Source organism: Cryptomeria japonica, chromosome 4, assembly GCF_030272615.1.
Source record: "Cryptomeria japonica chromosome 4, Sugi_1.0, whole genome shotgun sequence".
In the NCBI taxonomy this organism is placed as follows: Eukaryota; Viridiplantae; Streptophyta; class Pinopsida; order Cupressales; family Cupressaceae; genus Cryptomeria; species Cryptomeria japonica.
This window is the reverse complement of record NC_081408.1, coordinates 194,381,846-194,395,546: the sequence shown is the minus strand read 5'-3', so window position 1 is coordinate 194,395,546 and position 13,701 is coordinate 194,381,846.

The window sequence follows — 13,701 nt, the reverse complement described above, 5'->3', positions numbered from 1 at the left end:
TTGAAAGTTCAGGAATTTACCTTTATCTCCTGTCATATGATGTGAGCAACTTGAATCAATGATCCATTCATCCTTTACTTCAACTTTAGCTACCAAGGCCTATTCTATCAGTTGAGCAGTAGGTGTCGGTTGATCTTCTATTATAGCAACAAAAACCCACCCATTGTCTGTCAGATCCTCATCAGAATTATCAGTCACACCTTCATCAGCAATGTAACAAGATTTGTCTTTATTCTTCTTAAATCTATATCTCTGATATTCAGGGTTAGGCTTGCATGTTCTTCTAGCTTCTTCTCTTAGTCTAGCATGTCTATTAGGGCATCTTGAAGCCATATGACCAATCTTATTGTAATTAAAACATTTAAAGGGTTCTTTACCTTCATACTCACTTCCAACTAGACCTTTAGGCGTTTTCCTTGCAAATAGTGCTTCAAGTTATTCAATTTCTTCATTTTCTTTCCTGCTTTCTTCAAGTTCTCTTGCATAAAAGGCTTTCCAATCAGATTTTTCAAATGATGTTGTAGATGATGTTGATGCTTTAAAAGCTAAATCTATCTTTATAGTAGCAACATGACCAAATTCTTCAATTTCAAAAGCTGAAAGTTTTCCAATCAATTTATCCCTAGTTACTGATGTATTAGGCATTTTTCTTAACTCATTTATAGTAGTGACTTTCATTTTATATGCCAGTGGCAATCCCCTTAAAACTTTTGAAACAATTTCATCTTCACTTAGAGTACCTCCACAACATTTAATACCCAAAACAATTTCATTTACTCTTTCCATAAAAGCAGAAATCCTTTCATCTTCTTCCATTTTCAGATGTTCATACCTGACCCAGAAGCTTTCAAGTTTTGCATTCTTAACTATGGAATCTCCTTCATTCAGTGTTTCCAAATGATCCCAAATAGCTTTAGTAGTAGACCTATCTGATAATCCCATGATTTGTTGATCTGATAATGTGCTCAAAAGTGCTTCTCTTGCTTTGCAATCATTTTCTTCATCTTTAGTCAAGTTAGGTGGATTGGGTTGACTCTAAGTTGGAGCAATATAGCCATTCTTTGTAACATCCCAAATGTCCTTTCTAATGCAATTTAGTTGTGTCTCCATTCTGATCTTCCATATGCCATAGTTGGTTCCATCAAATTTAGGATTGTCCTTCCTGAAATAGTTAGTAGATATTGGATCTCCTCAAGTTGTTAAACTTTTGCAAAAAGAGGACTAGGCTCTGATACCAATTGTTAGGTCCTGGAGACAACTGAGAGGGGGGGTGAATTATTTGTCTAACAATTTTAAACCATAAACAACTTAACCAATTTACTGCTTAATACCGGTAAACTAGTCTTATATGCTGGTAGATAGTTTTAACAATTAATTGCAATACTAGTAAGGATTAATGCATGAAACAAAAAGATAAACTCATCCACAACACATAACACCAATATTTGTAAGTGGAAACCCTGTAAGGGGAAAAACCATGGTGGGAAACCTTACCCACAGTCAGATGATACTACTATAGATAGTAAGTGTACATAAATGAGGTCTGCAAATGCAGAAAGGCCAAGCGTCTAGAGCTCACTGCTCAAGCACAAATGGGAGTCACACTTACTACAATTGGACGGTTAAATCCAATAAGAATGTACTATTCAAAATAGCATCTTCATATGTTGGATTCGATATCGGTGTAGTTCTGATATGCTTTCATAAAAACCTAGCTTCACCTTCAAATGATGTTTGTGTGTATATCTATGCTAAATCTCGCAAATACCTTCTTACAATTCCTTTTTGACATTCCCTATCCGATCTTACAAATAAGATCTTACATTTATACCATAGCCTAAGACCAATTTTAGTAAGTCGGCTAAGATATTACAATAAAAATATTTTACAAACAATATATTATCCAATGCAATAACTGATTCAACATGTCAGCTTAATGCATTTACAACAATAATTAATCATCTTCATAGCGTGTTGTGCTGATCTGGAAAAGATAAACCTGTCAGTGCATAACCTGGACCTATTTGCCGGTAATAGCAAATATGCAAATATGAATATATCAATAACCAATTCTCCAAGAAAAGATGTCCAGATGATGTCTTCAACATTACCAAGTGTTTTCCATGCCATTCCAAGTGTCGGTGATCATTATATCCTATCGATGTACCATATACCGGTGATGTGCAAAAGTCATTTGCTTGCCAGTGAATGTTGCTGATTCTCCAAAGTGCCAGAGTTTTAGTAGGTGTTGACATCAATGAAAAAACCATACCAAAATACCAACACTGATAGGGATAAAAAATGGTAAGGTAGATAGACCTTTTGGGTGGTACTCTCTTCTTATGCACATGTTTTTGTTCAAAGGTGTTGATTATTTTGCCATGGAAATGGACCTAGTTAAGGAGAAGGATGGTGAAGAGATAGATGTGCAATTATGGAGCACAATTTTTTATTGTGATACAAAGGATGCTAGTTACTTGAAGTTTGATAGATGTTTTGCATCTATGCTTAGGATCCTATTGTGCCCACAAAACCCTAGGATCCCTAAGGCTCTTTTAGAATTCCTTAGGCCTAATGAATTTGCTGAAAGTATCAATATTGTTCATAATTGGGGTGATATATATTTATACACTATCTCTAATATGTTCAGAGTTTAAGGTTTCAGAGGAACCCCATAATTACTCCCCTATCAAGTCCCATTGAAGATAGGAATTGCAAAGATCCTGGGGTGAATTGGGGGTGTGCAAGAGGCAGAACTAACAATTAGGGGAAAAGGGACCATTTTCCCAACAATCACCATGGCTCATCAATTTTTAATCACCAAGGGTGGTTGGAAACACTTTGATGATTTCTTTCAAACATAGAGTTTGTCTACTGCAATATCAAGGTTTGTTGACCCTGAAGATTTCTTCAATGGCATGTTTAAAAAGATAGCAATATGTAAAGGCAGACCTCACCAGTTCCATTTTCCTAAGGATCTAATTAGAAATTAATTCAATCTAGATGAGCAAGAATTGAGAAAATAAAAATGGGTATCATACAAAAAGGCTCTTGATTTTATTCACCAATTTGATAGTGGTTATGACCCTCTGTTTAGTTTTACTCCCTTTGAGGAAAAAGTCAAATTCTTTATTCTTTATTTTGAAGACCTAATGCAAACATTGAAGGAGAAAAGGGAAGCTATAATGAGAAATGATCCTGAAAAGGCTAAGCTGGTTCTAGCCAAGCATGCCTTTTCTAAGGCCATCCTTTTGGGTGATTATGTGATACATAAGAAGCCAAGGTATAGTGTGCTAGTACCCGTAACTGGTGAGCCCTCTACTTCAAAAGAGAAGAGATCAATAGAAAATTTCATTGGCATCCAAGACTCCCCTAAAAGGCAAAGGGTGGGCAAAGATGTGCAAATAGGTGAACCTTTATACTCTCCATCCCAATCCCCTATCCATGTGGGAGATGAACAGGTGGTAGCAGAGCAATTGTTGTAGTTAGGGAGTCTCAGGGAGATTGCCTACACATATGAGGAAGCATAAGAGGGAATGCTTGAAGAGCCACCTAGTGACGAGATGAACTCGACTACAAATGAGTTCAAAGGTAAGGAGCTAGACCTTGCTATCAAACAAGCCAGTGAGGAGTTCCTGGCTGATAATAGTTTTGTTACAACAGGGTCCTTTATGTAATTTGTTTGGAAACAAAACATTGAACAATTTAAGGCAAGATGTGAGAAGAAAAGGAGTGAGCAACCCCACAAAGATGCAACTACAGTGGAGGAAGAGGTGAAGCAAGAAATGATGGCAGCGTTGAAGACAATTACTGGGAGAGAAATAGTATCAAAGGCTGGTGTGCTAATTCTTCCTGAGTGGGACATAGTAGATGCCTTAGTGCTTGGAGCAGTAAGAAAAGAAACCAAGCCCCTAGAAGGAGTGACATTCAGTAGGGACAATGTTTCTTTGGTCATGTGGTCCCTAAAGAGGGATGAGAGTAGAAAAAGGATAGATACCTTAGATTCCAGCTACCTTGGAGGTATGATTGTCAAGAGAGTGCAGGACACACTGGTGGTAGAAGTTGTCAGCACAGTTCTAGAAACTGCAAAATTCAGTACAATTTTAAAGGCTTATAATGAATCCAAATGGGAGATAGCCAATAGGGATAGCATCATTGCTAAACTACAGAGTCAATTGGTAGGGCAATACTAGAAAGGTGAGTCCTCTACTCTAATGATTGCATCTTCTCTAGCAAGACCTCCACCCACCAGTCCCATCATCGAATTTCCCCCTTCTCCTATATCTTTTGGTTTTCAACCAGCTGAAACATTACAAGATGAATTAGAAAAGTTGAAACATTCTCAAGCCCTATTTGAAAACAAATATGAGGAAAATGTAAGGGCCACAATTTTGAGTTTTGCTAACACAATAGGACCCCCATTGTGCACGCTAGCATGAAAATAATTATGGACATTTTGATTGAGCTCAATAAAGACAAGGCTACTCTAGAGCCGATTTTGAATAAGTGGATGCCTACAGAGGTGGATTTGGAACTTATGTGTGCCTTCTATGATGAGGCAAGGTCTCATACCAATATTAAATCCATTTGTGAGTTAGCAAAAGGCATGACCAGGCTAGCAGAAGGAAGAGCTGGTGTAGAGAGGAAGGCTGACTCATACAGGAAGGAATATACTGAACATAAGTTTGAGCTATTTCCTGGGGGTTTTGTCGGTCCAAATCAGTTGAAGGACAAATAGGTGTGGCTTGAGTTTCTAGGAGCTAACTTGTCCCAGAGGGTGAATGAAGTCATCAATATAGATGACACATCTTTGTTTATCAAGACAATTGAAGAAATGGAGAAGATAAAGTCACATTACAATTTTTTGGAATCAGAGGTTAAGAAAATTAAAAATACTTGGAAAAGGTTGGACAAATTTAAAAAGAAAATTGTTAGCTTCTCCTGGCCTAATGATGACATGTTCCAAGAGTGGACAAGCAAATACATGGTGTGAGAATCAGAGGTTCAAGAAGAAGTTGTAGTAGAATAACAAACTAAAAGGTCATTAGGACTGAAAATGACTTGTAACTTCTTTTTGAAGAAAAATTGCAGTTGTAACAAACTATGCTTAGGAAAGTCCGAAGCTTGTTTTGCATCCATATTCTTATAAATGGATACCAGGACTTAAGGATAGGATATCACAAGAATTTGTAAAGAGACTCTGCTAAAATATATCTGGGGTTTTCTCTTTCTCTCATAAATTACCTTGAGTTATGTAAAATTTTCAAAAATGAATATGAATATACAGATCAAAGTTTTTCAGGCCTAAATCTTCATTGTCTTCTGGTGTGCATTCATTAGTTTTCTGCTTTCATTTGAATAATTTAGGGATATTCAATTGAAGATGGATTGTAGGGCAATGGCATAGATATGTTTCTGGCTTTTCTCTACAGGAGAGGAATTAAATATATGTGAAATATTTCTGTCAATAGATTAATTGTTTGTTGCTTTGAATTTGATATACGGTTTTATTTTAAAGGGAAAGAACTTATATATATGTCAGGCATGTATAGGGTTCATGAAAGTCAAAGTGATGAAATGTAGGAGAATGTTTAGTTTTGGAACTCTTGCTTGATTTAGGTGACTCTGTAGCCTGGATAAGGCACTGATATCAGTGGTGAAATTTTTTTTGTCTTTCTTGGGATCAAATACTGAAAATGAGCAAAGTTTTCTTTAATGTTTTAGTTTTATTGAGGTGATGAAGTCCATAGGTTTTTAGTATTGGTTTACTATGGATCTCAATTTAAAAGTGTGAAAGTATTCACAAAAGGTATACCCACCTAAGCTTTGGATAAGTTCAAAGTGTAGAAGATTTTGCTGAAACCTTTTTATATGTTATTCTGGAATTCTATTTTCTTGGTGTCCTCTTCATATGCAAATAGAGTTATCAAATTTTCTTATAGAGAGGATAGGAGGGAATCAGAATTTGAGAACAACACTTTCTCTTCCCTTTTCTCTTTCTCAAAAAAGAATATATCCCACTTATCAGTTGTTTCATCTGTGATCTCTTTTACTCTGTCGGTCATAAGACTAACTTTCCAGTGACCACTCACAAAAATAGTCTGGTTAGCTTCAGATATTAAATCATCAATTTCTTGCTTAGAATTAATAGGATGAGTGGCTAACAATGCCTCAACCTTTAGTTTCTTATCTAACTCCATAATGGACATTCTCTTTGCTTGAAGTCTCAAGTATAAATCATTAGGAAGAACATCTATAACCTCAATAAGAACCTTCTTATATATATCCAAATACAAAATAATGGTATCCTTATCTGAATCCTTAAAAGAATGATAAAATTTATTAACATTATCGAGATTTCCTTCCTAAGTTATTTCATTTATCAATTCAGCTGGTGAAAGAGTGTCAGGTTTCTTTTGTTCTGGTTGCTTCTTTGGGGTGACTTTCTTCTTCTGACCACTGGTCTTTCTCACGGCCTGTTGTTTCTTTCTCAGTGTTCTTGATTTCTTCAAAGATAGAGAAGGTGTCGATGAGGGTTTTCTTTTCTTTCTATCCACCCTTTTGAATTCTGCAGCCTTGTCATTGTCAGAAGCGGATAAGGTAGCCACAGGAGAAATATGTGCTACCATTTGTTGTTCTAATTTTCTTTTTTGTTCAGCAACAACTCTCATCGAATCAAGTTTCAACAAGCCCTTCTTAACAACTTCAACAAATTTTGAAGCATCTTTTATTAGTTCGTCTCTTTTCTTCCTCTACTTCTACATAGTAACATCACTTTCTATAGTTTCAACATTACCAAATATCTTCTCAATGGGTTCTGATGGAGTATCTAGGAGTATCTTGGCATAAGATTCCAAGATGTGTGAGTCCACTTCATAACCCATCTCTGTTATCCAAACAATTCTAGGTCTAACTGCTTCCATCCATACTTCATCTATTTTAATCACAAAGCATATTTGTTTGTCATATTTGTCAACAATGCTTTGAGGAATCCTTTCCCTTTGCCTCATTTTTGCTTGAAATTCCTTGAAATACTCTTTTACCTGTTTATCACCATCTGAACCTATATCGGTAATTTCCTCCTTAATTTGTTTTCCAATAGAAATATCATAGGCAAAATCCTTGTGTCCAATACCAGGGATCTACTTTGAGAAATATAGCATTAAGCATAAAATCAAATTCCCAAACTTGAATGTTCCCCTCTTATCACCTTTAATTTTATCCAAATTTTCTAATGGTTCATCTTTCAACCATTCAAAGATATCAATTTTAGCATTATTCATAATCATCTCATAGGCACTATGAATACATAAACTTGAAATAGATATCAGCCTATTAGTATGAGAAACTTTGTATCCAATAACCATACTAGCATATTTAACATTATTATCGATTATATCACTAACCCTAAGTGATTTGTTATCTGATGTTGCATCAGTTAGGTTCATAACTTCTTTGTTTGGAATTTTTTATTCTTCTCAGGCCTAGTGCTGATAGAAGGTAAACCAGTAAGAAAACCTTAATTGCTTCCTTAGTGATTTTGAAGATTGATTCTAGCCACAAAAATTCATCGTGAACTATGCTAAGAACATAACGGAGAATCTCATCTGAAAATTTAGGCATGTGAAGGATGTTAATGAACCCTAAATCTTCAACAACCTTATGTTCTAGTTTGACTGCACCTTATTTGTCAATGATAACATTCATGAACATGTTCTTTAAATCCTCAGACCCTAAATCTTCAATTTTATAATGAATGTATGCCCTAGGGTCTTCAGCAAATGCGACTCCCTTCAGAATTTTAAAAAATGCACCAATGGAGTTGTAGCGTCCTAAAATTGCGACACTTGCAATTTCGACTGCATTTGGGTCTTCACGATGGCGGTGCAACGTTGAACCTGAATGGAGACCCCGAAACCTGTTTACGACACCAAAAACTGCATTTTTCTGCACCCTGGCCTGATCCCTCCTTGCACCCTGTTGTCCCGGGAGGTGGGACCATGGCGCCCTGGTCCTTCTGGACTAGGGCGCCTAGCGCCCTGGTCCCCCAGGACCATGGCGCCCAGTGCCCTGGTCCCTAGCCCTATTTTGGGCCCGGTCTCTTGTGGGCATCGGATCTTTAAGTTTGCAAATTGGAAAATAATGTTTCCTGGTCGGCCTAAGGTCGGGAAAATCAGTCTATCAGCCCTAATTGACAAGTATATAAACTACTTTTCCTCTCCTAGAAAGGGAGGAAGGAAATAAGCAAGGGCAAAAGGTGGAAGCGATATTCAAACATTCAAACATTCAAGCATTCAAGCATTCCTTCAAGCAATTAAGCATTCTAAGTCTCCATTCAAGGCTAAGTGTTGCATTCAAGACAAGGATTCAACCATTGAAGAGGAGATCACATACAACATACAACATACTACATACATTACACCTTCGCATGTAAGAATACAAACATTCTTACAACAAGGTATCAGTACTTGTTTACATTACAAACATTTACATTTACAGCATTCTCATTTCTTGGTTAATTCCAAAACCGGGGTTTGACCTAAAGGCAAACCCCTCATCCCTAACCCCCCAATTTTCCTCTCTTTTCTATGTGTAGGTTGCAGGTACGCGGCTGTAATTGAAGATCCGGAATCCTTGTGCAGAGACGAATAGATCCCCCTTCGTTTCGCGGATTTTTCGAAGGACCGTGTGCACGCCAGGCGCCATCGTCCCGTCAACTTTCGCTCAAATTTGCAGAACAGCACCGTCTCGACATTTTACTGCTAATTCCAGGTCCGCAGCTTCATCCCATATCCCTATCTCTGTTTATAAGCAAATCTTTCCTACTTTACATGCATTCCTAGTTCAATCTTTCTATCTACATTATTTACAAAAGAGGGTATCCTTGATGTCACAACCCTTGAAACTCATTTAGAATCCAATCTTGCATTGTGTGGGATTGGATCTTGTGGGTTTCAACCCCTCTTTTGAATGTAAAGTCTCTCCTAAGTGAAAACCATCAACCCTAGTGACTCTCCCTTCTCTCTCCTTGGAGTTGGGGAGGGGAGAACAACTAGGGTTCGATTTTTCCGCTTTACAGGAGTCATCCAACTTAGCTATCTTAGGGATTATCTTTAAGAGTAGTCTATGATGCTTCATATTTTCCACAATAGTAGGGTTTTCAATGAATTCAGGAACGGAGGATGAATAAGCCATTTCGTAAGATAAATACCTTTTACTATCAAATGTAAGTGCAAACCTTGGATGCCCTGAAAAAAACTTTGTTGCTTCGCTTCATGAATGTTGGTATACCTTTTACTTTCGAATGTAAGTGAAAACCTTGGATTCCTTGAAAAAAACTTTGTTGCTTCACTTCATGAATGTTGGTGCTCAACTTCTATGCTCTTCAAATGCTTGAATGCTTTGGTAAGTCAAAATGAGAAATTCAAGTGCTTTATAACCAAAAAGTTAACTTACAACTGCATCAAATACTTCGCAGGTGAAGTGAATACTCAACATATGTGTCAATAAAGAAGAAATGTGACTTCTTACCACCAACTGACCACCAACTGAGAGTAAATGCATGATCTTAAATTAGTTTCCTTACCCCTAAGGATTATTCCTTAATTAGATGAAGAATCTCCTACCGGTGTAGGATTACTCTATTCTGCCAATGTAGAGATGGATTCATCATTCCTCTTATCTCTCTTCCTAATCCATTGTTTAGTGAATTATTTTTTGATTTTATTCACCTTTTCTTTTCTTTTGTCATTAGATCCTTTGTTGTTTGTCAGTACACTCTTGCTTCTACAAAATCTTGCAATATGCCTAATCTTGATGCATGCTTAACAGGTTACATTATTTCTTTGAATATATTTTCCATAACCTTGACCGGTTTAAGTTATGCATTGATTAGATAGATGTCCAAATCTACCACAACCATATCATTTCACATTCATTCCATAATTGTCTGAGTTATGACCATATTTTTTTAATTTGGAACATTGACTGGTGGGTAAGTTTGTATTCTGATTATTCCTAAATCTACATTGATTTGCTCTATGACCAAATTTGTTGCAATTAAAACATTTTCCATTGAATTTATAAGCATTATGTTGTCTTACCGGTTTGTTGTGATCATGATTGTTTGCAGTTCTGGAACTTTCTCCATGTTCAAATCCAAGTCCAACTATTTCCCCATCAGGTTTTTGACTTTTCAGCATATCATCAAGCTTGTCTGAACTCTTCTTGAATTTGTCTTTGTATTCATTTGCAGCGACCAACTCACTTTCCAAAGTACTAACTTGTCTCATAAGTTCCTCTTTGTCATGTTGCATGTGAATCAAATATGTTTTAAGCATATCATTTTCATAACTAAGCCTTAGAGATTCATTTGATCTTTCATTAAGTCTTCTGGCCAAATCTTCCTCATTCCTATTTCTATGTTCAATATCCTTGTATAGTCTCATGGTAAAATCTTGCATCTCATTCCTCATGTTATTGTTCTCTTGTCTCAGTTTCTCTGCAATATCTCTGAGAGTTTATTTTTCTTCATCATCTTGGTTTTGCAGTTGCACATGTAATTCTTTTCTCTTATTCTTTGCTATAACCAGGTTATCTTGAAGTGCTTTGATGAATTCCCGAGAAGATCTGAGTTCATCTTCCAGTTTGATATTCTTCAATTTTTCTGCACCAAAATCCTCAAGAGCTCCTTCCAACTGTTGTCTCAAGCTTTCCATCAGTGTCGGTTTTAGAATCTTCCTCAAGTTGTTAGGCTTTTTCAAATAGAGGACTAGGATCTGATACCAATTGTTAGATACTTTGTTTGTCCCAAAGACACTAAGATGGGGGGTTGAACCAGTGTCTAACCAGTTGTTGAAAGATTTAAACTTATTTGCAGCTTTACAACCCAAATTAATATACTGGTAAGCAAATAATAATGCAGTAAAGAGAAATAAAAGAATGAGCATCAATGCACACCATAACACAGATGTTTTTGGCAAGGAAAACCGGTAAAGGAAAAACCTCAATGGGATTTGTGACCCACAATATTTACTCACTAGCTAATATAAATAAATATTACTCGGTACAATAGGGGCCTGCACATGCAGGAAGGCCAACTACCTAGAGCTCATTGCTCAACAATAAAATGGAGTCACACTGACTATAATTGGATGGTTAAATCCAATAACAATGTATTATTTCAAAATAGAATCTACAATGCTGGATTCAATACCGGTTTAAGCTCTGTCTGATACCTCTACCAAAACCTTTCTTTGTGTTGCTCTGCTCTTATTGGCTCTCAAGATAAATAAATCAAAATGCATATACAATTATTCGCTATCATAACCTATCACATATTACCGCTTCTTTACATTACATATCATATCCTATATTCAAATGACCTACAAGATCTCATACATATATGAGTCTTTACAATACATCATGTCGGCTATACAAATATAATATTACATTACAATACATTTTGCATAAACAATATTATTTTTAAGTCGGCTTGGACTACCGGTATAATCTGTTGTCAGTGTAGACTGGATGCCAGTGTGAATAACCCTTGTAGTGATTGTTGGTGCTGGTAGAACCTTTGAACCCTATTACCAGTTGGTTGCCATTAATGACAACATCAACCAATCTCATCTAAGTTTATAATGCCAACACTTAGATGTTTTTCACATCTAGTGTTGCCATCAATGTCAAAGGGGGAGATTGTTGGACATTTGGTGGAACTGATTATGTGTTGCATTGATGTTTTGTCATTGATGCCAACACTAGTTGTTTGGGTGCTTTACTGGCACCCTTCTGGTCCCTGTAGGATGAGTGGTTTCTAGTTAACTTAGATCCAGCATGATCTGGTAGGCTCTAATATAGTTTGGTGATGGAATCAGCTTGTTTATGATACTTATACTCATATTTAGTTAGTTGGTTTTGGTCTTGAGATCGGATGCTATCCTACTTGCTTAGAAGATTGGTCTCTGGTTCCAATGAGGGTTTTCACTGGCAGAGCTTTTGATGGAGATATTTGATGAATTGCATAAGTGGTAATGGTGTAGCTTTTGATGGAGTTTCAAGATGTTGTTGGTGATCATGTTCGAGACTTGGCAGTTGGAGATCATTGTTGTAGTGTATGGACCTATACTTGGTCTCGGTTAATCTAGGCTATGGACCAGCTTTAATGTAAGGTGTTGATAGGACCTATTGATTTATTTATGGGATGTCTTATGTGTTGATATTATTTGTTTAGTCTAAGCCTGACATGGTTTTTAATTATGTAATTTGTTTATTGTCTGGTGGTCGACCTGATTGTTTATGGTCAAAGGTTTGTATATATAGATGTAAGATCTCATTGTAGATCATCATGGTTATTGTAAAAGGTCATGGTCAATAAATGTAATGTGCAAATAATGTAATATCATTCAGGCAAAGGAGTTGTTTGATCATTGGAGATCGAATTGGATTTATGTAAGAGGATTTAGTCCTCCAGTATTAACCTTAACCAAAACTGTACCCAGGCATAGGAGATGCTATCTTTTGAAGTTCAATACTTCTCTGGATTGCAGTTTGGATTTCTATGTAGTCAATGAGGCTCTTTTTATGATGAGCAGTGTGCTCTAGGTTGTTGGCCTTCTTATAAGTGCAGGCCTCTCAATTATAATTCACATACTTACTGCAGAAGTATTATCTGACTATGGGTAGGCTTCCCACCATGGTTTTTCTTTTTACCTAGTTTTCCACGTACAAATCTTGGTGTTAAGTGGATGGCTTTTATTCTATGATTATTGTTTATGCTAAATTGGATTACTTGTTATTCCAGTATTAAAGTTTAAATCGCTAATGGTTCCAGTAATCTGTGACAACTGATTCACCCCCCCCCCCTCTTAGTTGTCTTCTGGTTACTTGAACTACCTAACATGTTTAATGAAGACTTAATATCCAGACTTGATAAATCAGATTAGAAAATGATTATCAGCAGATATTGGTACTAGTGGATGGTATTGTTGTTGGTTATTGTTTGATTTGGTGAAAGTTTTATAAGGTTGAGTTTCAGATTTTAATTTGTTGTTAATACTGTAATACCCTAAAAATGGTCATCTAAACAATGGGCCCCTAATCTCGACAACGTCACCAAGGTCTTAACCAAAGGCAATTAAATAAATCTTGAGCACACAATTAATTCTATAATCATCAAATCTCACATGGCAAAATTAATCAACCAATATTAATTAATTATTTATTTAATTAATTGATCATTCCAAGTAAATCATTTTAAACAATTATCTTATTTATTTTATTGAATATCCTAGCATATTTAATTAAATAAATCAATTTGCCATTAAATCTTCAAAAAATGAAATAAATCAAAAAAGGAATTAATTGACCAAAAAAGAATTAAAATTTTGAGAAAAGAAATCAATTGGAGATAATCTTGAAAAACAAATTAAAAATTGATAAATAATCTCAAAGAAAGCAATTAAAACAATTAAATATTAAATTTGAATGAAAGAGAGAATAAATCAATTTTTTTCCTGATTTTATCTTAATTTTAGTTCAATTTCCTTCAAAACTGAGAAAAGCATCCAATCACATCAATTCACCTAGATTGTGCTTCCTCTTGGAAAATCTTGACCGCTCATCATCATTTGATCTCAGCCTTTGGTTTCCTTATGAATTTTCTATAAATTCAGGCCTTCATCTCTCATTCAAAAA